Here is a 13,015-nt window from a genome sequence, read left to right on the forward strand (position 1 = left end):
TCTGATTTGACAGAAAAAGAGAAATAAATACCGGGGGAGTTTGGTCCAAGACAAACAAATAGAGTCCCAGTCTTCCCTCTGCCCTGGCTGGCTGGGAGCATCACCCATCCCTGCCTTTCTGGGATGGAGGATTTTCACACAAGAGCAGACAGTCAAAACCAGTAACAAACTTCCATTGTCACCTTGGGAATTTCTCTCTGTTAGAGAAGGGATAGTTCATTACCGAGGCAACTCATGCAGTGACATTTTGTCAAGGCATTCTGAAAAGTACTGCTTGAATGCAGGCCACTGCAGTGAGATCAGGTAATTTAGTTAAATTTACTACTGATAAATAGGAATAGGACATTTCCCTCCAAGGAAGATTCCCTAGAACCGAAATAAGGTTTCCCCTCACTTCAGACACAAAAAGTAGTCCTGTGCGTTATCCACCTATGTGCTTTGACTGAAGGACTATGTCCACTAACAGCGCTGAATTCAATACAGCAGGAAACAAATTACCCGAGAGGAATTCTGCATTGCTGGGAAGATGAAGGTCAAGAAGCCTTTTATTGATTATTTATATGCAACAAGGGCACTCTCCTAATTAGAAGTGCTATTAATCTTTAAGACTTTAACGTGGTGTCAAAACTTATGGGTACTTAACGCTGAGGTAACAGTACATTTCTTGGACGGTACCTAATAAAGAGGCTGCAGTTGTTTTTTTGCTTCACAGGATTTGTTACCACAAAAGTTGTAGCCACAGATCTCCAGACCATGGTATTTTCTAGGAAGATAAGTGTTTTCAATAAAGAGAAGAACATTATGATTTTTAAGCAGGGGGACTGCAGCTACATAGCAGCTCATGTTGTACATACTCAGATTCAAAGATACTCTATACCAATGCTTCAGATTAAACAAGCTATTTAATAAAGGCATCAAGAGAAGTCTTAGCCCTTTAAGATATAAACTGTGATAAAAATCCATATCTACAACATAGCAAAAGAGGCACATTTCTTCAGCATGAAATACAAATGCCAAAGCTTTTGGAGAAAATACTTCTGATATGTACAGTTTTTAATATAGAGAGCATCCCTGAATTTCCATTAATATATAACATTATATATAACACAATATAACACATATATATAACACAATATATAACATTAATATAACATTTTATGGATGCTTCAGAAGGATAAGAAGAGATAAGTATTTAATTTTTCCAATTTAAAATAAATTTCTGTGGGAAGTGCAGGTGATGAAGAAAAGAAAGCAATATTCTAAACTTCTTTAGAGCAGTGGTCCACAAGACAGTGTTTGCACATACTGTGTTAGCTACACAAGGGCATTATAGTTCAAAGTCCAATATAAATTCCCCTCTATATTCAAAGATACATACTTCTTCGAGTTGTTTGGAAAAGCAAGGTTGGGTATTGCCTACAAAAACACTGACTGCTCAGTAGTGCTGTGCAGACACTAATAAAGAAGTCTTCTTTATTAGACCAGTCATCACTGGTCTACGGGTTTTTAAACAGTCATGATCACTTTATTATGTGAATGGCTCTCAGCAGTACAGTATACACTACGATTAACACTTGTCAAATATTGTGTAATGAACAACTTAGTTGCTTCACATTAAATAATAATAAAGCAGTACCAAACACTAGGAGCTTTATGAATTTCTAAATTAAAATATCCATGCTGAAAGTAAGGCAATGCCTACTGAAAGAACAGGGGGGAAATTATCAATGTAAATATATCTCAAGCATTCTAAAACCAAAATCCATTAATAGGAAACCTTTCTTTGAAAGAAAACTTAACAGCTCAACAATTTCAAGTCCAGCAAACATTAACCTTAAATACTGACAGGGTCACTATAAAGTTCTTGACAGCAAAGAATTCCCAACTGCTTGATTCAAACTGCTGTTCATCAAACGCTTCACCAGTTTGAGAACCTTCCACTGAACTGAAATCAATAATCCATGCATCAGCGGGTTAGATGCTACATACACAGGAAAACAAGCTGTTAAAATCACCCCAGGACGTATGTTAGTTCATTCTGTTCTTCTTCCTGTTGATAACTGCAAACACAATTATGTGCTGTAGTATCTGTGCTTCACATTAGAGTACTTCCTACAGGATTGCACACACTTTTCTTTTGTAAGGCAGATAAATATCCATATCTATATATAAAATGCTTAAAACACTGCAACTTTTAACACAACAGCATCCCCTAGAGGTAACTGAAAAGCCACGTGTCTTTCTGACTCACCCTGGACTTCTTCACATCAAAGTATGCTAGATGTGATTCTAATTATCTAATTATTATAGCAGATGAGATAGTTCAACCTCTTGCTGATCTTCTGATTCACTTTAATACGGAAAGCAAATTCAGTCTTCACACAAGAATGTCTTATCATAGAAGTATTCTGAGGCAAGGAAAGCAAATGAGGAAAAAAAAAAAAAAAAAAAAAGGTGGTTCCAATGAGTAGGTAAATCACCACTGTCAAAACCAGGAGGCTAAATATGTATTGTGACAGCTAGACCCTGCATTAGGGTGGAGTTTGACAAGATTTCTGTGCTGCTCTTCTACAATTCTCACAGTAAGAAAATATAAAAAACTCTCCTTCTTGGAGAGTATGGTGGTATGCTTACCAAAGTGGTGCGGAGCAACTGGTGCAGTGGACTGAACCATCTACACTCCATGTATTTTCTCTGAACTGGCTCATGTCTGGTCAGCTGGACCAAGGTCCCTTGGCAGTCGAGGCACATCAGGGGCACTTGTGCTGCACTTCTTTCAGCTTTTTTTTGTCTGAACAGAATCTAGTTTATGGCTGAGATCACTGTGATGTGGACCAAAGCTTCACTCTGAAAACAAACACCTGCCCCAGCTACAGCTCTGATGTGGATGTACCAATGGCTGATGAGAAGAACAGAGCATTTTTCAGATTTAAAAAAAGCTTGGGAAATTTACCTTTTCAAAGAGTTACAGTGCATGTTATGAATGTAGTACGTTACTGTGTCACTGGTTCCTAAATGCTGATAAAATTTATCCACTATAAAAATGTATAGTCGTGGCTTACTTGAGCAATAATAAGACCTAATATAAAAATAAATCCTTACAATTGTGTATTATTTGTTAATCTGAATTTCTGTAGGAAAAAATGGCAATTCCTTATCAGATTTGACAGTAAGAGTTTATATGGTTTTTACATCACTTAAACGTATATTGAGCTGCTTTTGAACAAATGTTTTCAAGCAAGCTACCACGGCCTTCTCTCTGCCGTCCTCCGCCCTGCCAGTCCTCTGCCTCTCCACCCCTGTCCTCCCCTTGTCTCTCCTTACGCTGTCCTCCCACGCTTGCCGCTGCCGCAGGCAGTAGCACTGAAGAGCCCGAGGAGATGGTTTAGGTGCAGTTTCACTAGCTTGGCCTACACTCCGTGCCACACAACATCTTTCAGCGGGAAACGCGCAACACTGGCTGAGAATTGGCACCGCAGAAGAACAACGTGCAAGCCACTCACTTGGACGCAACTGAAATGTCACCCTCGATGATCATCAGCAAAGAGGAACTATTTCTACAGTGACCAATTCTGCAACCGAGCTACAGTCTTTATAGAGGTAAGACACACTCTGATGTAAAACACCGTACAGTACTGCTCAGTGTAATTCCACTTTTGAATGGACAAAAGCATCTTTTACAGCTCCTGGGGTCAGACAGGCATTTATGATAGACCACCTATTAGCTGATACCTCAATACGCCCAAAGAAGGAAGTGGAGGAATAAAGCAAGAGTACTTAGGTACAGGTTTAACTAAAAAATGAGCAAATTTTAGTTAACAGCTGCTAGGTGGCGATGTGCCTGAAGGAAAAATACTGCTGCTTCTTTCCCACACGCTCAGCTGCTGCACTTATCACCTCAATTTTTATTATTTCAGTTAGAATAAATTTCACAGAAAAAAAGTAAACAAAAATTCTCGTTTAAGCAAGATGAGGTATTTGCTTTTACATACATTCAGATATAAGGAAATACAGTTAAAATGTATTAAACGTGCAGGAAATTCAGAGATGCATGGTAAGGAAAATGACATTTAAAGTTTCTTGCAAGCAGCTATCTCAACAGCTGTGCCGCCGAGATCCCCACAGAACAATACACAACTAAGCACTTTGCTCACTGAGTCAGATACCACAAAACGTACCAACTGCATATACTTTTTATGAAGCATGAAGTAACGACAATTGCACCAGCGAACAGAAGATATCAAAACACACATTCTTCCAGATCGCTTTTTTTTTTAAACATAAAGGTACATTGCAAATAGACTTTAATCACACCGAACTACCTTCTCCCTTTCACAGCCTTAAAAAAAAAAAGCGCCCCACCAGGTAGAACATCTCTGAACTAAAGGTAGTGCATGCTGCCTTATTATACCTGTCCTTTACTAGCTAAAGGTTTCAACGATCTGCCAGACATTATAGAACAGAAAAGATGTTTTTGTTATTGTCAGTGGAGTTCCTTGAGATTGAAATACTAGTCTTAGGCCCAATATTAAGTTGTAGCAAAATAATTTGTATATTTTCTTTCGTTCTTGTCATGCCCTAACTTATGCAATCCTGCTTAAAAAACATAGTAATATATAAACTCTGTCTATGAGCACGCATGTGTACTTGACTGTATCCACAGTCATAAACTGCTCGGTAACTCAAGTTATGAAGTTCTCTATTCCCCGAAGGACCAAGCCAGCAGGCACCCTGGTTTCAGTTCCCTACTGGCCTAGTGGAACTGCCTGGGAAACCAAAAATATAGCGATGCCCAAGAATATCTAGAGTTGCAAGCTCTTCTGGGACCCAGGAATGGATGGTAATGGCTTGTCTGGACCGGGAGATGGATTCTTTAAAAAAAATTTTTTTAAAGGTTTAGCTGTCCTGCAGTTCTTATTCTGTATTAGTCACTTTTTTGAGGACACAGAGATTTTAAAAAGCATATTCACTGTGAATGTAAATAAAAAATCAGATCACTTATTTGTAAAGATGTAGCAAATTAGAACCAGCCATTTCATATCGTATCAGAATACTCTAAGACATTTAACAACTCAAAAAGCTTTTGGTTAATTAAAGTCTGCCCTCATCAGCAAGAACCCTCTCCCTCTGTCTTCCAGTCTTCCCTCCATCACCGCCAGAAAGCTATTTGTCTCCTACTACAAACTAAACACACCCTTCTATTGTACCATAAACCATTTTTCATGAAGGAAGCGAGGAAAGGGTAAGAGGACGGAAAGGGTAAGAGGACGGAAAAGACAGGGACAAAGGCAGGGCTTTTTTGTTTTGTTGGGGTTGTTTTTGGCAATAGCCACGTTTACCTCTCTGGGTCAAAACACAAAATGTGCGCAGAAGGCAGTGTGTGATGCCTCTGGCAGCAGCTGCTGTGCCGGCAGGTACATCTTGTCTCCGGAAAGCAGCAGCTGGCAATTGAGGAAGCAGCCCACTTCGCGTCCATCGGTCGGATCATGCTGACCCAGAACTCAGCTACGCCTTCGATTATCTTCTGTTCTCTTACTGTGGCACAAAAGCTGAACTCCTGGTTGTTTCAAAGCTTAAAGTGTTTTTAAAAGCTTTTTAATGAATGGTGAGCAAGAACATGCAGAGTACACATTCTGCCGATCTTTCTAAAACTAAATAACTATTTCACAATCACCAAAGACTGCGGGGCAATGGAAAGCAACGAACCAGGTGATCACTTCCAAGTTCTATGAAGTGAAACACAAATGAGAAGAGTGTTCAATAGCACCTGATTTATCTTGACCTCATTCTTTGACTGCTTACTCAAACTGAACAGTAGGCTAGGAAGATCAGGTTTACAAAGAATATTTCTCATTTCTCAGTAGTACCTTGCAATTCACAATTTGCTGGTGTTTTTCTCTTTTTATTCTCTTAAACTGGGCTCAGAACATTTAAAAAATGCAGCTAGAATACATAACAGATAAATCTAGTTTATCTAGCTTTAAAAATTGTTATTTGCTAATTAAAATCTTGATAATCTTTCCTGTTATTTGCATACTAATTTACATTTCTGAAGGGATAATCACAAACATAATTTATCTTGAACTACAAAGAGTCTCGAACACCACCAGAGCCTCCAGATGCAAACAGTGAAGTGTTAACTTTGCCATGCCCTAATACTGTGTTAATGGGGCAAAGAAAATACTATATAATTTTCCAACATGAGAAATGAGAAGGGAAAAAAAAAAGGAAAAGAATGTATTAAAGAAAAAACGTCAATTCTAAGTCAGCTTGATGCTCAGGCATCCAAAACAGTTTCTACTTAGAAAAGTTAGAAGCCAGACCATGTTCAGAGGCTAGATTTCAAAATTACTGTGCATTTTCCTCAGCTTTGGGAAGAAGCAAATCCAGTTTCAAGAAACCACTAATTACAGGGTTTAGAAATAAAGCAAAGAGCTCTAAGGTTGTTAAAGTCTTTGAAAAGATTTCCCCTTTATAGCTAGCTTGGCGAGACATAAGATATACTCACAGGGCCTAATTCAACTTAGATGTCAACGTATGCAAATCTGCTTAAGTGCGTGGAGTTGGCCTTGCTTGCACAAAGACTGAATATTACAGGCAACACAGGTAACAAACTTATAAATGAGATAAAACCACGAATCCCAATGCTATCTTGCTAAAAACCATGCAGTAAAATCAATTACAACTTTTGTTACAAAACAAACTAATTTTGGCTTTTAAACATTAAAGTAATTACTTATCCTAAATGTTAGGATGAAAATGTTAATAAGTACCTATTACCAAACCCAATTATATAACTTGCAACCTACTACTTCATTAAATTAAAATGAAATTTCATTCAAGTTTTAAGACTATTCTTTTCCAGTTGAGGGTCTTGTTCTCTACTATTTAAAAAGTATTTGACCTTAATAATTTTACCACACTAAAAAAAACCCAAACGCACACTCACTTACCCCAAATTGTAGTGCTAACAAAAAACCCAGCCACCCAGAGAATGGCACCTTTGCTTAAGATGCTGATGGATCTATTGTCCTCTGGATCGAGTAGAAGAAAACAAGAAAAAAGAGCCACGACATTCAACTATCAAAGTGTTGCCCGTGCATTGTTTAAAGTAGTAATACAAGAAAGAATATGCTCTAACTGTATATGATATATACACGCACACACACACATGCATGTCTGTAGTATTCTGTAACACACTAGTGGAATGTTAAAAATTGTATTAATTCCACTAGCTACTACAGAGAATGCCCTTGCTGTCTGTAAGTTTGACTTTGCAGGTCTTAGAAGTAAAGAAGTAACACTCCCACCAACCCTTTTATAAGGGAAAACCTTTCACCTGTTCCAAAATACAAACATCAGCTTCAAAAGTTCCTGCTCTCAAACCTTTACAAATACTGACAGTGAATGCTGTGATATTACCAGGAAGCTGAAACCCTACTTTTTCCAATGGATCAAAGTTATCATTTCCAATTCTACAGGTACACAAGGTAAGATGTTTTTTCTTCCAGGAAGGCCACTTCTAGTCTCAAAATCAAGCCTAGAGAGTGATGAAAATTCTCCATCAAAACTCTTTTTCAATGGAAACAGTTCCAGTTTTTCTTACTGTGCTTTTGCATCCCCTCCAAAAAAAAAAAAAAAAAAAAAAGGAAACAAGAAGTTTAAAATAAATTTTTCACATTTTATATTAAACAAAAGACACAAACAAAAAAAACCCAAAAAGTTTTAATTATTTCTTATTCACTTCTAACTTTCTGACAGAACAGCAAAGTACGGGGAATTATATTTGCATGTACTTCACATCTCTTCCCCTCTCTGCACAGCTGGCACAACTATCACGCCCATCTTTAATAGAAGAGATCATTGTACAGCATGGAAAGGGTAACAGCAACATGGGGCTTCCAAACTACAATGCTCAAAGTGGCATTTTAAAACCAAATGTTAGCTTTTGATTTACTGTAAAGAAGTCAAAATTTCCCTTTGACGAATGCTGCCCATGCCACATTTTACTCAATGCTATGTGGAATCCCAGACAAATGCTGCAGTAACTTGAGAGCAAACACTACCAGAACACAAACCTTTCTCATTTTTTATTGCTTGCTTGTTTTTAATCCAGTTTTCAAGGAAAACATTTGTTATACAACCATAACTCCTGTCACTCTCCTTACCCCAAACTTTGAAATAGTGGGCAAGTTTCAGTCATACTTCAAAGACAGCCAGAGTCCTCAAAGATAACTGCAGTCCCCTCCTTTCTCTGCAAACAGTTGGCAGGGAGTGCAGACTGACCACAGTTAGTGTCACTACTCGGGGAAAAGCAAGAAGAACCCAACTGCTGTCTGTTCTGTTTGGTTGCAGCTGGCTGGGTGACATGGCCACAGCTCAGCTGTGGGTCAGCAGGAACAAGGAGGCTAACCCAAATTACTGAGGAGGGAAAACAGAGGTAGAGAGGAAAGGATCAGAACTACCACATTTTTAATGACAAAAAACCAAGACCTGGGCATGCAGACATATGGGCACGTGTCAGGTCTCTTCTCAAGACTCATATCCACCACACCTTCAATTCCTGAAATTCACTGCTTCCCAAACAAGACAAATATCCCACACTGTCCCCAAAATTTCCTCAGCCTTTTAAAGTGTTTCCCATCTTAACATACCCTTTCACTTATCTACAAGCTTCTCTCTCTCCTTCCAACAACCTCAACACCCTTATTCGAGATATGTTCTCCAGCTGCCCTAAATTCCATCCCTCTCTTCCTGCACTGAGCACCTACTTTTCTCATCAACCTCAACCTCTCAACCAACCACCCCAGTCTCCCATCCTCTCTCACACCACAGCCTCCCAGCCCCTCCCATAATCCAGGCCTTATAATCTGATTTTTCACCTCTATACCAGCTGTAAGGCTTCTCTAGTTCTGGTTGCTACCAATCCTGTCGCAAGGCCTAAGCACACACAATACCAAAAGATACACAATCATGAGGCACTGACATCCTAAAAATGAAATGGCAGATCATGTTTTCACATTTATACCACTTTATCCCTCTCTGTATTGGTCCTTTGCTTCTTGACCTTTTATTCACTTTTTCTTGAGCTACAGGTGCTCTCAGCTACAGGAATAGGCACTCAAGCTAAGCAACATTTGCTTCTACTAACCCAGAAATACACCATCTCCTTTCCAAAGTGCTGGAAAACGTCAGAGTCATCGTGGGTATAATGCAGTTTACATGCCCCTCCTTCAAGAGAAAAGGGTAAAATAGGCCTTATTTTGTGACAGGACTGGTGGCTAAAGAGGAAGGGGTCCTAACAGACCCAGCATCTCTTTCTGATAAAGACTCCATTGTAGATAAAATTCCCCTATAGATAGATCCCAGCTCCCAAGCAAGAAAAAAATCAGCTGTAGGAGGTGAGCAGAGTGGAGCAGACACTTACTGTCTAAGCCCATGTAGCCCCCCCCCATCTCTCACTCAATAGACTGAGCAATATCACAAGGTACATTTTTGGTTTTGGTATCGTGAGACAACCCAGTTACTTCCTATAATTACTGCTGCTATTCCATTCACTCTCCTCAACTCTCACCCATTAAGGCTGCTAGTGTCTAAGTCACTCCTCTAATCTGCTGTGGTCAACCAAACCTGTCCTCTTTACATAGCTTATCCTGAAGAAATATGCCAGGACACCATCTTAGGTATTTAAAACACATAGGCATAAACCACATTTATCAAAAAATCTGCACGGACATGTACCTTGAGGGCAGGGAAAATAATATTTTTTTTAAAAAAAGGTCAACAGCATACAACAATACAATGTATCACCCCAGCATGCACAGTGTTACTGACAGAACAAACTTTCTTCACTTACACCTTTGCAAAAGGCTAAATTTGTGCACATAGGGTTCAAAAGCACTAGTCTCATGGAAACTAACATCTAGAACTCACTATCCTGTAAAAATATAATGAGATGCTGCATAAATCTCATTTGCTTTTGAAATGTTGCCTAAATCTCTCTCAGATCATCAGTCTGGGTTGGTAACACTTTAGATGGACATACTGCAAAGCATTCATTATATAATACTGAGTGCCACCTGCCTGGAGAAGTCTGTAATACCTGAATGCTACCCTTCCCTTTCCTTTGATGCATATAACGCATATGAAAGATGATGCATTACAGAAACAAAAGTTTTCTTTCAGAGATGCAGAACATGAAATTCATTAACATCACAGGGCATCTTATATGTGCAAGAATCATCAGAGTGCCTTACAATGAAATAATTGTATAGGCAAAAAGCATTAACCACATATTTTCCACATTTGGCTTGTAAATCAGAAGACTGTATACAAACGCAGCATGCTGGAAGGTTGTGGTGATTAGGACTGGTCCCAGTGGTCCCCTTATTATCCATAAAACAATTAATAGATTGCAGAGAGACAACAGTATCCAACTTGAATGAAAATATTATCTTACTGCTAATGGTATTTAGACAAGGTGAATATCGATCTATCTCGGGCCTGCATTCAGAAACTTAAGAAAAATCACCTTTAAAAAAAAAAAAGAAAACCAACAAAGATTACATTTGCAGCTGGCATCTTTTTTTTTTTTTTGGAAAAAGATTAATTTCCCTAACAAAGCAATTTTTTTTTCCTAGTTACACCACACAAACCCTAAACGATGATCCTAATATCACTGACACTGCTATACTGCAAACCTTATTAGCAAATTCTAACTAAAAATATGAATGTATCAATTCAGACTTAGGTAATGAGCGTACACTAGTGCAGAACTGGAATTAAATTGTCCAGATATCCACTGCACACAATCTACTGCACTCTGCCCTTTCACAGACCTAGAACTTGGCAGGACAGAGGAGACATTGTACTTAACTTTTCAGTTTTGCCTTCCACCCACAACATAAAATTATGGCTCACACTTACTGTGTCAAGTTCCATTTTGGGACATGGTTAGAAATGAAAACAATCCAATCCCATTGTGAAATAAAGCAGTAGAGAATTACTAAATTTTACAATAAGGCTAAACTTTTCCTAGACCTTATTTCAGCAGAAACATCCTGTTAGTATGACACTGTTCAATACAGCAAGCATACATAAGAATACAATATTCAAACTAATTTACTGTACGAAATATTACTATTTGCCTACAGACAATTCCTAGAAAAAGAAAACATACACTCTTTATCAACTCTCATTTTAAGATTGCCAGTATTACAATTCTCCAACCAACTTAAGAATGTAATTTACTTAGCCATAAATAATAACAAGAAAACCATTAAAAGTGATTTTTACATTTAGAAGTGGAACAGAAATCTTTCCTTGAAGTGATTGTCATGAGACAGGACGAAGAACCATTTAAGCATGGTTACTGTGGTTTCAAGATCAACTACATTTTCAATCATTCATGAGCACATTTTTTTGGAGGGAAATGGTAGGGCAAAAGCCTAATTACATAAGTCGTATTATTGCCAAAAATTCTGGGCTTGCTGTTTCCAGAAGTTAGATACATCGAACTGTCATATGAAAATCGTTGCTCACGCTGGGTCACGACAATTAAACAAGGAGTTATACCATTGGTCTGAATCGCCGATTTGTTGAAACGATGATGAATGAAGAGACAAATAGACACAACGTGCACCAACAAGCATTTAAACCATGCACAGAAGTATGATACTATATCCTCAAAAATCAAAGGCTCTCAGTTTACAACCTTAATATTCAGCATAACTGAGTTTATGTCAGTCTTGGTAATCAGTCCAGAAGCAAGACTCCAACACGTGTGAGCAGCCCTGACTAAACTGCTCTGTGAACTACACGGTTTTGCTAGTACTCTTAGCCGAGCTGTTTTTCTTTGGTTTTGTTTTAAAAGAAGTAGCAGCAAAAAGGTTACAAAACATAATAAATCAAAAAGCCAAAAATCCTGATCTGGAGATGTTCTACTCTTTCCATTACATATTTTAGGAAGCTGTTTTCAGGCTAATGTTACATTTGATGTTTAACATAGGAAAATATGTAAAGAGTATCATAACGACTGTAAAAACCAAACACTTGCAAGTTAAAAAAATGCCAGGAAAAGAATTTTCTGGGGTAACCCTGGTTTGCCACCCTTACACATAATCACATTTGATTATCTTGCAGACTATATTCCCGTAGGACCTCACCTCATTTTGTGTAAAGAAAGATTTACTGGCTCTGGTCCTGAATAATTATTGAATTGAATCATATCAAAGAGGTGTTGTAAAGATTAATTAAAGGTTTATGAAGCTTTTTTGGCAGTACGGTGATAAGTGCCATATAAAAACCTACAGGGAATTGAATAATCCTGCCTGTTGAGCTTTGTTTGAATAGTGGGCAGAAAATAAAGTTTAGGCTCCACGCTAAGCAACACGGAAAAAAACCACCCAAGTATCAAATAGTTCTTTCAGTAGGCACTGTCCCTCTCAGTAAACAAGACTAAGGCCTTACATAAAAAATAGCTTATGGTAAGGAGTGCTCTATACCATGCATTTTTAACACAGAAGCTGAATTTAATTGCCATCTTCAAAATTTCTTTTCACCGCAGTATTTCAGTATATATGATTTTCCTAACAGGGCAAGTTAAAAATAAAAGAACCACCCCCCAGCACTATCCCCACAACTCCACACGACTAGTACCCAGAAGAATTAAGAGTGAGGCTAAACTACTTCTATCCACCAAACAGGTAAATAAATGCTTACCAGCCCCTTCTGTCTTATCCCCTTTTCAACTCATCGCATCGCCCTCTCTATCTGCTACCTGACCTCTGACACCAGTCTCACTCCCTTCCCATATTCCCCATTATCTGAGTCTCAGACTCCCATGTTCATTCCCAATACTCTTTTAGTAGTACCTACTTGTCCCAAACCCTTGCCCAACCAGTCCCAATTCCCATATTCTCCTGCCAGCATCCCTTCCTGCCTCCCAAAGCACAGCCTCTGCTCAGACACCTCCCCTTGGGCCGCTTGCCCCTCTCCCTGCCTCTGGTCTCGCACC

At 38.6% G+C, this 13,015-nt stretch overlaps 1 protein-coding gene across 4 annotated transcripts in view; it reads right to left on the reverse strand.

Annotated features, from left to right (window-relative positions):
• VGLL4 (vestigial like family member 4) overlaps positions 1-13,015 on the reverse strand; it is a 105,439-nt gene that overhangs the window by 49,201 nt on the left and 43,223 nt on the right. The window lies entirely within an intron of this gene.

This window comes from Strix uralensis, chromosome 10 (genome assembly GCF_047716275.1).
Source record: "Strix uralensis isolate ZFMK-TIS-50842 chromosome 10, bStrUra1, whole genome shotgun sequence".
Taxonomy (NCBI): domain Eukaryota; kingdom Metazoa; phylum Chordata; class Aves; order Strigiformes; family Strigidae; genus Strix; species Strix uralensis.